Source organism: Bubalus kerabau, chromosome 10, assembly GCF_029407905.1.
Source record: "Bubalus kerabau isolate K-KA32 ecotype Philippines breed swamp buffalo chromosome 10, PCC_UOA_SB_1v2, whole genome shotgun sequence".
Classification (NCBI taxonomy): domain Eukaryota; kingdom Metazoa; phylum Chordata; class Mammalia; order Artiodactyla; family Bovidae; genus Bubalus; species Bubalus kerabau.
This window is the reverse complement of record NC_073633.1, coordinates 107,827,370-107,840,281: the sequence shown is the minus strand read 5'-3', so window position 1 is coordinate 107,840,281 and position 12,912 is coordinate 107,827,370. Positions and strand designations below refer to the sequence as shown.

The 12,912-nt window shown below is 50.3% G+C and overlaps 1 long non-coding RNA gene across 1 annotated transcript in view; it reads right to left on the bottom strand.

Moving 5' to 3' along the window:
* Nucleotides 1-12,149, bottom strand: part of LOC129621920 (uncharacterized) — a 34,052-nt gene extending 21,903 nt beyond the window's left edge. Inside the window, exon 1 of the long non-coding RNA XR_008699816.1 lies at nt 11,686-12,149. This is a non-coding gene — a long non-coding RNA (uncharacterized LOC129621920). The remainder of the gene's footprint in view (nt 1-11,685) is intronic.
* Between the last annotated feature and the right edge of the window lie 763 nt (nt 12,150-12,912).

The following is a 12,912-nucleotide window of genomic DNA, read 5'->3' as shown; positions in this document are numbered from 1 at the left end:
CTCAACAAATACAAATTTCCTTCTTCATCTCTTAGGCAGAACTCATCACTGCACCTTCTCCGGCCCTGGAGTAAGCTCCCCTGAACAAGCGGCCGTCCCTGCCTTGACCTGTCCAATCTCAGCTACTTGCAGTAATGAGAATGGGACGTTGACCCCCACTTCCTTTCATCAAGCCACGCTGTTCCTTAGCTTTGACTTCAGGGACGTATACATCATGATGGTTGAACTCTAAGATCACAGAGGTTCAGGACCACGTGGCTGCCCATCCGTCCACCCAACAAGTGACCTGGCTTCTTTATCACAGCTTTGTGGGCTCACAGATAATTCCTGATGTGGTGGGAATATGGTTCCCTCATCAACACATGCAAAGATAGACTTCTGGGGAATGGAAGGCATACAGGTACCCTTCCTTAACCAGCCACCAGAGACCCGAGGTCCAAGGGATAGTGACTCTCTAGAGACAAGGGAATATGAAATTTGCTTAGCATATTGAGAAAGTTATCAAAAAATCCAGAAGGAAAAAACATTTAAAACAGAGCCCAGTGCCACTCTTGCTGGGAGATATGGGCAGCGAAGGAACAGGTTGTTGCCCAATTCAGGGCCCAGTCGGTCTGACCAGCCTGCTGGACAGCATCTCAGTGTCAACAGAGGTATTTATCTGAAATATGGAGCCAAGAGCCACCTGTGAATTTTGCTAAAGAAACTCACGAGTAAAGCAGGCATCCAGTAGATAAGATACAGAGCACCAATAGGCTGAGAAACCGGCAGACAGAGACGACGTCAATGACTTCAAATTCAGAGCATGCATCTCTGGCAACACAGCATAGAGATGGTGAACTAGTCTCAATTTCCACTCTCCCTTTCTTCCTTTTAACAGGAGAATAAGTTTTAGTTGAGCATATTTAGTTGGCCCAGTCACAGGATATGTTTCCCAGAACTCACCTGCAACTTCAGGGCCCAAGCTCTGGTCAATTGGAGGACACGAACAACCTCTGAGCAATGGCCTTTAGAAGGTGGTTGGGAGTTTCCTGGTGGTCCAGTGGGTGGGACTCCCCAACTTCACTGCTGGGGGTGCAGGTTCAACCCCTGGTCAGGGAACTGAGATCCCACATGCCAGCAGCATGGCCAAAATAAATAAATAAATAACCAAAGTAATTATTAAAAAGAGAAGGGGCTGTTGGCTGTCCACCACCTTTCCTCCTCTTTCTCTAGGTGGGAGCAGGAGGGGGACGTGAAGCTGAGCCAGCTTTGGGGGTGCAGAAGAGGGCTTTGTGGGGGATGGGGAACAATGTGATGGAGGGAGCCTGGGCTCCTGAAGGACCCTGCGGAGCAGAGCTGTTCACCTGTCCTGGACTGACTAGGCTCCTCTTAGCTATGAGGTGAAGGAGAAATACATTTCTATCCTTTATGGGGTCTTTTTGTTACAACTTAGCCTGTACCCCAAATAATATGGAGCATTTCCCAAAGGAACAGATAGCGATCATTTTGTACTGATAGTAATACTTATTGGGGGTTTCCCTGATGGCTTAGCAGGTAAAGAATCTACCTGCAATATAGGAGCCTCAGGAGACGCAGGTTCGATCCCTGGGCCGGGAAGATCCCCTGGAGAAGGGAATACAGCCCACTTCAGTATTCTTGCCTGGAGAATCCCGTGGACAGAGGAGCCTGGAGGGCTACAGTCCGTGGGGTCACAGAGTCAGACACGACAGCACGTGGCACACATGCTTATTGAAAGTTCACTGTATGCCAGGCGTTGGTCTAAATGCTTCCTGTGCATCACCACACTTAATGCACACAACACTCCCTGGATGCAGGTCATCATCATCTCAGAGAAAAGAAAGCACAGGTAGACTGAGCACTTTGTCCAAAGCCTCATGGCTATTGAGTGGCTAAGACAGCAGTCACACACATACTCTGGATGGAGATCAGAGCCTCACAGCTATGCTTTTCATGAGTCCACACAAAGGACTCAGCTTAGGGTTCCAGAGAACTGTGCCCATATTTCTTCAAAATCACTGCAGGACCAAGGGAAGTCATTTAGCTTCTTGGCTAGTTGATTTCTCCAAGGGAGCATAGGAAGGAGACCCCAGCTACCTGACCTCACGCAGCTGCTGGAAGAATAAAATGAATTCAAGTGGGTTCAAGAAACGCTGTGCAAGCTATAAACTGTGGCATAAAGGAAATATCGCCTTAAGGCAGGCTGGGAAATCCTTAAAACCAAAATAAGAAAATGCACTGAAAAAAATTCTTTAATGCAAATACCATCTAGCAATTTGGCACATCGCGTGGAAAGGCTGCAAAATCTGTTCAGGAGAAAGGTATGTTTGGTTTTGTGCAGCTGTTATCCTCAGATGAAAGACGGGGAGATTAACTGAAGTTAAGAGAAAGCTGGCACACCCGTGTGCCTGGCATGTGTGTGCATGAACAGACACATGTACACACAGACACGCACACACACTCACAGGCTCTCGATAGAAGAGAACCACCATCATCAAGAGCAGGAGCAGCAGCGATCTGCAGTGTCCATGGGGAGCGGGCGCGGAAGCTGGGGCGTGGGGCGGGGAAGGCAGGACGCCTGCAGCGTGAGCGGGGACTGCGGCGAGCAGGCAGCTCCAGCTCCAGCAGCCCAGCTGCAGCGGGGCTGGCACCCCAGAACTCTCAGGTCACGTGTGACATTCTTCCATTTTCTAAAGATGCTCAGGTTTACAAATAAAACACGCCATGGGCCAGCCACTGCTGTCCTGGGATCAAGCCCTGCGGCGGGAAGTCACATCTGACAGGTTGAGATGTTTCACTTTGTACGAGCCTCAGTCTGCCCTCAGCCATCCCCCCGCCCGGGACCACTGCCTCCTCCTTCTGCCCTTGTTCACCCCACCCTCGGGGAGCCCGCCTTCCCTCTGCTCTGTGCTCTTGGAGCGCGCCATCCCTTCCTTCTCCCTTGTACCCAGTTATCTTGAAAATAGCTTCCCTCCTCTGCCTGCCAATCAATGCCAACATTCTTCTTTCTGCCAACATTATCTCAACCTGCTACCTGCCCCCAGCACGTGGCCGTGTTGGCGCGCCACGTAAGGTGGGCTACGTCAGGCTCTTGAGCGTCCAGAGAAGGGGGCACAGGCGGTGCTGGGTGGCGCTCCACAGCCGCAGGCTCTGTCTCTGGTGTGCGGTCGGAAGCCCAGCACGGGGTCACCTGCACATGTGGTCCTGGCCCCGTGGAGACCCCGCCAAGGGGCGCGGCCGGGATAGGGCTCCGGCTCCCGCCCGTCTGCTTGCTTTCCCAAAGGGCCTCGCCCGCGTCCCACGGGTGCCCAGGAAACCGGCGGGCTGACTGCCCTGTCTGCTGTACCCCCTGCCACCCCCTGGCCCCGACCTGGGACTGAGACTGTTAACTTCACGCCTCATCACCAGCCTGTGGCCCGAAGGCCAGCAGTGACCCCAACAGGCTTCAGTCTGTGCTCTCACGGGACTGGGGGTCCTCTCGGCCCCGACCTGACCAGGGGGACGGGGGGCCCAGGCTCACCCCCAGGTCCATCAGGCATCAGGAGCAACTTGCCGAGGGCGGCGGAGCCCAGCTTTCCAGAGAAGAACAGATTGGGGTCCCCCCGGGGGACTTTCAGGGAATTCTGTGCCCTGCTGATTGGCTTTGCCCGGGGCAGCCCCTGGAGACCCTCGGCTCCCGGTGGCAGCAGTGGGCGCACGGACATCGCCTGGGGCAGCGGGGCTGCGCCGTGTCCTGCGCCCTCCTGACCTCCTGTTTGCTTGGCACGGCAGGATGAGGGCTACCAACAGTTTCTCTCTTTGTTTCCACCGACTTGCAAACTGTATGCTTCCCTCAGAAAAGGCACAAAGGCCCCCTTTCTTCTGCTTGCCTGTGCCATGGGCTGCTCTGCAGGGCTGGGGTCGGAAGCCCAGGCCAGCCCCAGCACAGACCGCCCATGAGCAGCCTCTGCTCGGGGCTGGGCGCCCCCGGTGGCCCCCCAGGCCGGCAGCCAGCCCCGGGTCTTAAAGTCTCAGAGCCCGCAGTTGCTGGGTGGGTGCTGCAGGCTTGGGTCCAGTTTCTCTGGAGGAGTTAGCCTGCCCTCCCTGGAAACAGGGATACACAGTGCAGGAGCTTCAGGGAGCTTGGACAAGTTCTGATGCCCCAGAAATCCTTGTTTCTTTAATTGAAATATAATTGATATTACCATATTGTGTTAGTTTTAGGTATACTGCAGAATGATTCAGTTACATATATATATATATATTTTTTTTTTTCAGATTATTTTCCATTACAGTTATTACGAGATATTGACTATAGTCCCTGTGCATACGGTAAACCCTTGTTGCTCACCTCCTCCATGTATGGGAGCTTGTGTCTGTTAACCCCATGCTCCTCATTCACTGCCTCCTTCTTTCCCCTTTGGTAACCATGCTCCTCATTCACTGTCCCCTTCTTTCCCCTTTGGTAACCAAAGTTTTGCTTTCTATGTCTGTGAGTCTGTTTCTTTTTGTATATAGATTCATTTGTATTATTTTTTTGGATTCCACATACAAGTGATATCATAGTATTTGTCTTCCTCACTTACTTCATGGTCTTATTTACTTCACTGTCTGACTTACTTCACTTAGTCTGATAATCTCTAGGTCCATCCACATTGCTGAAAATGGTAGTATTTCAGTCCTTTCATGGCTGAGTGATATTCCATTGTATATATGTGCCCCATTTTCTTAAACCAATTGTCTGCTGATGGCCCCAGAGATTCTGATGTAATTGATCTGGGAGTGCAAGATGGGCACCAAGGATTTTCAAAACCACCCAGGAGAATCTAACGTACGGCTGGCTTGGGGAATCACCATCCGTGCTTCTGAGATGTCAGTGAGAATCACTTGGGGAGCCTGTGAAAATACAGGCTTTGATCCAGAAGTCTGGGTTTGGGCTAAGGGTCCACATTTCTATCAAGCTCCCAGGAGATGTGGTTGCTTCTGCTCCATGGACCTCATGGAATAGCCTGGACCACACGGAATAGCCTGGACCTCGTGGAATAGCCTGGACCACGCGGAATAGCCTGGACCACATGGAATAGCCTGGACCTCGTGGAATAGCCTGGACTACATGAAATAGCCTAGACTACATGAAATAGCCTGGACCTCGCGGAATAGCCTGGACCTCGTGGAATAGCCTGGACCACGCGGAATAGCCTGGACCACGCGGAATAGCCTGGACCTCGCGGAATAGCCTGGACCACGCGGAATAGCCTGGACCTCGCGGAATAGCCTGGACCTCATGGAATAGCCTAGACCACGCGGAATAGCCTGGACCTCGTGGAATAGCCTGGACCACGCGGAATAGCCTGGACCTCGCGGAATAGCCTGGACCATGCGGAATAGCCTGGACCTCGCGGAATAGCCTGGACCTCGTGGAATAGCCTGGACCACGTGGAATAGCCTGGACCACGTGGAATAGCCTGGACCTCGCGGAATAGCCTGGACCTCGCGGAATAGCCTGGACCTCGCGGAATAGCCTGGACCTCGCGGAATAGCCTGGGTGGCTGTTGGGTCTGCATCCTGCCACCCCCGCTTGGAGGCCTTGGTGAGTTTCTCTCCAGGCCTCTGTCTCGCTGTCACTCATCTTGGTCAGCTGCTGTGAGGACTAATGCGAGAGGAAGCCTGAGGCACAGAGCTGCACCTTGCACTCAGACAGCGTCCTGCAGACGTCGGCTCCCGTGGTTTTCCAGTAGAGGCCTTCTGCAAGGGAAGGACAGGATTTCTTTCTTCTGATCTGCCCGTTTCCTACTTCAAAGCCATCAGGACTTCTCTTTTGCCCCAGGATGAAGCCCAAACACCATACAAGGACCCTCCCCAAAAGGCCCTGGCCCACACCTGTGGCTTCACTTTTCCTGCCTTTCAGGAGTCTCAGCACCCCCACCTCCAACGACAGGTCACCCAGCTAAGCCCACTGCAGTGCTTCTCTTCCAGATGCAAGCCTGGCCCCTCTGCGGCCCTCTCCTTGGCACAGGTGTGACTTACTCCACAGACTTCCCTGGCTCCCGAGTACAGGTGGGGGGCCCCCTCTGTGTCCCCCAGACCACCATGCTTTTCCTCACCAAACCCCCAACCCTTAGGTACTGTCAGTAGCAAAAAGTTTTTTAAATATCTTTTTTTTTTTTGAAGTGGACCATTTTTAAAGTCTTTATTGAATTTGTTAAAATACCGTTTCTGTTTTATGTTTTATTTTTTTGGCCATGAGGCGTGTGGGATCTTAGTTCCTGGATCAGGAATCAAGCCCACATCTCCCACATTGGAAGTTAAATTCTTAACCACTGGACCAACAGAGAAGTCCCAGTGGTGATTTAAACACATGTCTCTCACCTCTAGTGGTTGAAAGTTCAGGGAGGGCTGAGCTCACTGCTGTGTTCAATAATATTGGAATGAGTATGAATGAGTGAGTGAATAAGTGAATGAGTTTAAAGGAAAAGTCTCTTTTACTATAGAGACAGAAACCCTGCGTCATGCAGCCCCATCCATCCAGGGTGCAATCTCCGACCAGCTCTGCAAAGGTCCATACATAACCAGCTATCCACGCTTCCCCCTCGCCAGCCCCTAGCTTATTCCAGCCCTGGTCCAGGTTGCCCTGTTTGATATCCTAGTTCCAGAGAACAAAATAAAGGAAATCAAAGGTGTTGTTCAATTGGTCGTAAGTCACAGAGGAGATCCCGTCTATGATGTTAAAGGTTATTAGACAAAAGTCAATGGAAACAACCTGTGTCCAACAACAGACGAACGGGCACAGAACAAGCGGCATCAACGTCAATAGAATCCTATTTCGCCATAAAAAGAAATGACTTTCTGACACGGGCCACAGTGTGGACGAAGCTTGAGTGCACTGTGCCACGTGAAATAAGCCGATCGCAAAAGGACAGCTCTTGTCTAATTCTGCTTGTATACTGCTGCTGCTGCTAACTCGCTTCAGTCGTGTCCGACTCTGTGCGACCCCATAGATGGCAGCCCACCAGGCTCCCCCGTCCCTGGGATTCTCTAGGCAAGAATGCTGGAGTGGGTTGCCGTTTCCTTCTCCAGTGCATGAAAGTGAAAAGTGAAAGTGAAGTTGCTCAGTCGTGTCCGCCTCTTAGCGACCCCATGGACTGCAGCCCACCAGGCTCCTCCGGCCATGGGATTTTCCAGGCAAGAGTGCTGGAGTGGGGTGCCATCGCCTTCTCCGCTGCTTGTATGAGACACCTAGAATTGGCCAATTCATAGAGACAGTAGAATAGCAGATACCAGGGGCTGGGGCAGAGAAGAACAGGGAGATACTGTCCAGTGTATGGAGCTTCTGTTCAGGATGATGAGAACATCTAGGGGGACGTCCCTGATGGTCCAGTAGTTAAGGCTTTGCTTTCGAAGCAGAGGGTGCAGGTTTGATCCCTGGCTGGGGAGCCAAGATCCCACATGCCTCATGGTGAAAAATCCAAAAATAAAGCAAGCAATATTGAAAAAAATTCAATATAGACTTTAAAAATGGTCCCCAAGAACAAAAAAGAAAACATTATGGGGACTTTCTTGGTGGTCCAGTGGCTAAGACTCTGAATTTCCAATGCAGAAACCAGATTCCACATGCTACAACAAAGACCCTGCACAGACAAACAAAATAAACACTTAACAAAAATAAACATGTTCTGGAAAGGGATAGTGGTGAAGAAGTGACAGAGTTCCATGATGGTTTCCCTGTGGTCACGTATGGATGTGAGAGTTAGACCATAAAGAAGGCTGAGCACCGAAGAATTGAGGCTTTTGAACTGTGGTGTTGGAGAAGACTCTTGAGAGTCCCTTGGACTGCAAGGAGATCCAACCAGTCCATTCTGAAGGAGATCAACCCTGAATATTCATTGGAAGGACTGATGCTGAAGCTGAAGCTTCAATACTTTACGAAGAGCTGACTCCTTGGAAAAGACCCTGATGCTGGGAAAGACTGAAGGCGGGAGGAGGAGGGGACGGTAGAGGATGAGATGGTTAGATAGCATCACTGACTCAGTGGACATGAATCTGGACAAATTCTGGGAGATAGGAAAGGACAGGGAAGCCTGGCGTGCTAAAGTCCATGGGGTCACAAAGAGTCAGACACAACTTAGCAACTGAACAACAAAAGGGGTGAAGGTTGAACAACATTATGAATAAGCTTGATGCTGATGCGTTTCACACTGAAAAATGGCTGCTGCTAAGTCACTTCAGTCGTGTCCGACTCTATGTGACCCCATGGACTGCAGCCCACCAGGCTCCCCCGTCCCTGGGATTCTCCAGGAAAGAACACTGGAGTGGGGTGCCATTGGCTGACACGGTAAATTTTAGATTATGTCTTTTTTATCACAGGCACACACACAAACTACTGGAGACTTTATCCATGGCAACACCCTAACCTACACCCCAAAGGGGATGATGTTCATTAAGAAGCAGAGATTCAGGGCCAGAAACACATCCTGGCCTTTTCATTTTCCTGGAGGCTTAAGGCTGACATACAGAGCCCCAGAAGGTTAAACTGTGTGGCTGACCAGAGGGGCAAGGAATGCCAGATATTTGCAGCTGGATTTTCAGTGGGTGAGATCCAGGCAAAACTGCTAAAGGAGAGAAATATTACAGCATTCAGAGCATGCTTTGGAAAAGAAGCAATTGCTTGTGTCAAAAGAATTTAGAAGTATAATCAGCTATTGTTTGCAATTGCTTAGCTAAAATGAGGCCCTCTCAAAAAAAAATTTTTTTTTAAACCTAGGCAACTATTGTATGCCAGGTAATTGTAGCTATTTAAAAGTTAATGGCAAAAAAAAAAAAAAAAAAAAAGTTAAGAAAAGGGAAGGCAACTGAAGGGATTCAGTGGGTGATCAAAATTGGAATCTAAGATGCTTTTCCTAAAGAGACACCTCAACCTGAATGTGATGTGAAGCTTCCAGAAATGGTTGCCTCTGAGAGAGGCAAGGCTGAGGGATTAGGCCTCTGGTTGGAATCAAGATTTCTGCAAATCATTGAAGATCAAAGCCATTTTCTGTTTTAGTTCCATCGAGCTGGAGTCTCCAGGCCCTGCCTGGAAGGAGAAATTAGCAGCCAGCCTCCTCAGCATCGGAAGCTTCCCTGGTGGCTCAGCTGGTAAAGAATCTGCCTGCTGTGCAGGAGACCCCGGTTTGATTCAGGGATAGGCTACCCACTCCACTATTCTTAGGTTTCCCCGGTGACTCAGCTGGTAAAGAATCTGCCCACAATGTGAGAGACCTGGGTTCAATCCCTGGGTTGGGAAGATCCCCTGGTGAAGGGATAGGGTACCCACTGCAGTATTCTGGCCTCGAGAATTCCATGGACTGTATAGTCCATGGGGTCACAAAGAGCCCTACACGACCAAGCAACTTTCACTTTCATCCTCAGCATCATTTTGCTTGTTTTCACACCAGCACAAGAAAGTTTAAGTCAGGGCAGGAAAAACGCAGGGGTTTGTGTGCTGGGTCCCTAAAGGTAGCTGGGAAGGACCTGGATTCCGGCTTCCTGTTCAGACAGGGTGTCCATCCAGTCCTCCGCCTTTTCAGGGGTCACACACCTTCCCCTTTCGGCAAAGTGCGCTTGCACCGCTGACCTTCTCCAGTCTGCTCCTGTCTCGCCAAAGGAAAGGAGGGAGGCAGATTACTGAGCATTACAACCTGACCACACCTGGGGGTGAAGCGTCCAGAGCGAGCCACATGAAGGCAGCCAGGCCTTAGAGCCCCTGAGGGTCCCGGGAGGCACCGAGTAACAGCCTTCATCCTCTCCCTCATCTTCAGACCTCAGATCAAGCTTCGTTTGCTCCAGACATCCCCTGACCCCCCAGACCAAGCCAGCACCTCGGTTATAAATTCTGAGAGCTGCCAAGCTTTTCCTTCAGAGCACATGTTACTTTAGGGAATTCTAAGTCCACAGAATTTTTTGATCATCTGACTCTTCCACTGGACCTTAGGCTGCATGAGAGCAGCAAACATGCCCGTTCTGCCCGCTGCCGTGCACCCTGTGCCAAACAAAGTGACTGGCACACGGAATCGCAGATGCTCAGGAAACACTCATTGAATGAATGAATCGAGGGAACCAGAGGGGTTGGGAAGGGGCTTCTGAAATATTTCATTGAGCTCCTGAGAATTAAACTTGCTCCAGTGTTTATTCCATGTTATCCCACAGTTATGTTAATAATAGACACCATTTCCAACCATACCAGTAATTACAGTAACCATTTACTGAGTTCCTACTGTGCGCCATGTACTCGGTTTATGTAATTCAGGGGTTCGTCTCATTCGATGCAGACAGCTGCGCCTGACGTAGACACTATTATTATTCCCATACCAGGGAGGAGAAACTGAAACTCTGAGGGGTTGGCTAAGTGTCTTGCCTGTGGCCATACAGACAGCAAGTGCCGGAGCAGGGATTTGACTGTTGCTGGGTGCTTTATACATAAAACTGCATTTCATCCTCATGGAAACTCCAGGGGGAACTGAGGCTCAGAGAGGTTAAGAACCCCGCATGAAGTGACACAGCTGGAAGTCACAGAGTCAGGCTCCAAATCAGGCTCTGATTCCAAAAGACGGCTCTCTTCAAGGCTTAATGACAATTTGATTTTTGGAAAGTGATTAAATGAAGTTCAGATGACTGAGCCAGCAGGGTGAATCAAAAGGAGAAATCCGATTCCACCGAACCAAAGCTAGAACTTCCTGCTGAGGGGGCGGGCGCCGCACTCCAGCTCGGTGTCCCCCGCACATTCCCGCTGCCCCGTCTGCCTCTGTCTCAGGAAATCACCTCTCCTCTGAGCTCCCCTGTCCTGCAGCCGCGACTTCAGACGGAAACGTCTGGGACCGAAGCCTCGGCAGGGGAGGCTTTCCTGTGACGCCCTGCCGCCGATCTCCCCGCCTTCCCGCGGCTCGGCGGGCGCTCGGCCAGCCTCCCCCTCCGCGGTGCCGGCCCGCGCCGCTGGAAGCTCCTGGAAGGCTCGGGAAGCAGAGCGGCTCTTGAGGCCCAACTGCGCGCGGAGCCGCGGAAATCACGGCGCTGTGGGAACGGCCGGCCGGGGCCTCTGCCAGCTCGGCTGAGCTACGGCGCGAGGGGCCAGTGGCTTTCCGAGTGTTCAGAAGCACATTTCTCAGCCGCAAGCAAAGCCATTGTCACGGGAGCACTTCCTGTTTTGCACAAATCACCCGTATTAAAACCAGAAAGAGGCAAGAGGCTGGCACCCACGATGGCCGCAGTTGTTTGGGAAACGCCGGCCCCGGGGCGGTCTCAGGCCGGCAGGGGCCAGGAAGGGCCCGGCCCCGCTTCTCCCCGCTGCCCTCCACCGCGGCCGCAGCCTCACTGCACTTCCCCGGCGGGTGCTGAGGCCCCGCGCTGTGCACGCGCTTCCGCGCCCACAGTCCCCAGGTGGTAGTTCGGTCACATCACCTATTTGCTCCAGACCCTGCAGTGGCCGCGCCACAGACCACGGAGGAAATTCTGAAGACCTGGCCGGCACCCAGAGCCCTCCTCAGTGACCGTGACCCCATTTACTCGGACTCCGCTTCCGGGGCTGAAACCAGGGTGGGACCAACGCAAGATGTAAAAGGGCGCCAGGTGACTCAGGAACTAAGTACTGATTTTTTAAAAAATAAAAAAATGATGCAAAAAATCCACGATGAGCAAAACACCAAAACTTCACATAAAGATGAAAATTTAAAATTTCACCTGCACTTTTCGCGCTGGCCTCACGGCCTGCTCCGTGTCTCCCTCCGCTCCCCTCCTCCAGCTCCTCTCTCAGTCTGCTTGGCTTTTTCATAGCAGGTGCTTCAGATGATAAAGCTTCTGCCTGCAATGCGGAAGGCCTGGGTTTGATCCCTGGGTCAGGAAGATCCCCTGGAGGAGGAAATGGCAACCCACTCGAGTATTCTTGCCTGGAGAATCCCATGGACAGAGGAACCTGGCGGGCTACAGTCCATGGGGTCACAATGAGTTGGACACGACTAAGTGACTAACGCTTTCACTTTCATCACCACCTGATGTTCCATTCAGTTTATTTCTCTCCAGTTATTGCACTAGAATCTAAGCTTCATAAGAGCAGGGCCTGATGTCTGTTCATGGCCGAGTTCCAGAGCCTGGTATGTGGCACAGACTCAACTCACACTGGTACAATTGAAGCACTTCAGTCTAACTCTTATGTACATCCTCACTATAAAAAGCAGGTAAATGAAGTTTTTTATTTAGGATGAAACAATTATATACATTCAAATTTATATAATTACTGAGAAAGGCAGTCAGAGGAAATATTTGTTTGGCTTGAACATAAAAATTTGAAAACTGGTATTTGGGTACTTGTGGGAATCAGATAGCACCTTGCAGTATCTTTATTTCACTTTATATTTGCATTTTCTGTGATTCCACAAACTCAAGAGAATCTAGATTCATTAAGATAAGCAGTTGCTATCTGTAACTATATAAAAAAGACACCCAGCCATTACATGAGTGAATTATATGTCCAATAAGCTGTTAAACAAACTGAAACAAAATAGTTCTTCTTGCAAGTCTTATTTAGATAAACGGAGCTTTCCTTTGTTAAAAGAAATGGAAGGCGAAGCTTCATCACAGCCTGGACAAAAAATTTATCAACCTGAATGAAAGCTTTACATATTGATATTACCATTTAAATTTTTTAATTATAATTTAAAATACACTTCAAAATAGAAATTTGAATATTGAAACATTACACTGTACACTTGAAACTAATATAATCTTATATGCCAGTTATATCTAAATTTTTTAAAAAGGAATCCTTTCTTGCACCATAAATCCCCCGTCTTAGTACGGTGCCTGGCACACAGTTCATCCTCAGATGGTGTTCTTTTATTTGTTTTGCTTTAATTTGACTGAACTGAACACTGGTCTCAATTTGATCTGGTAAGTCTTCAGTATCTGTTT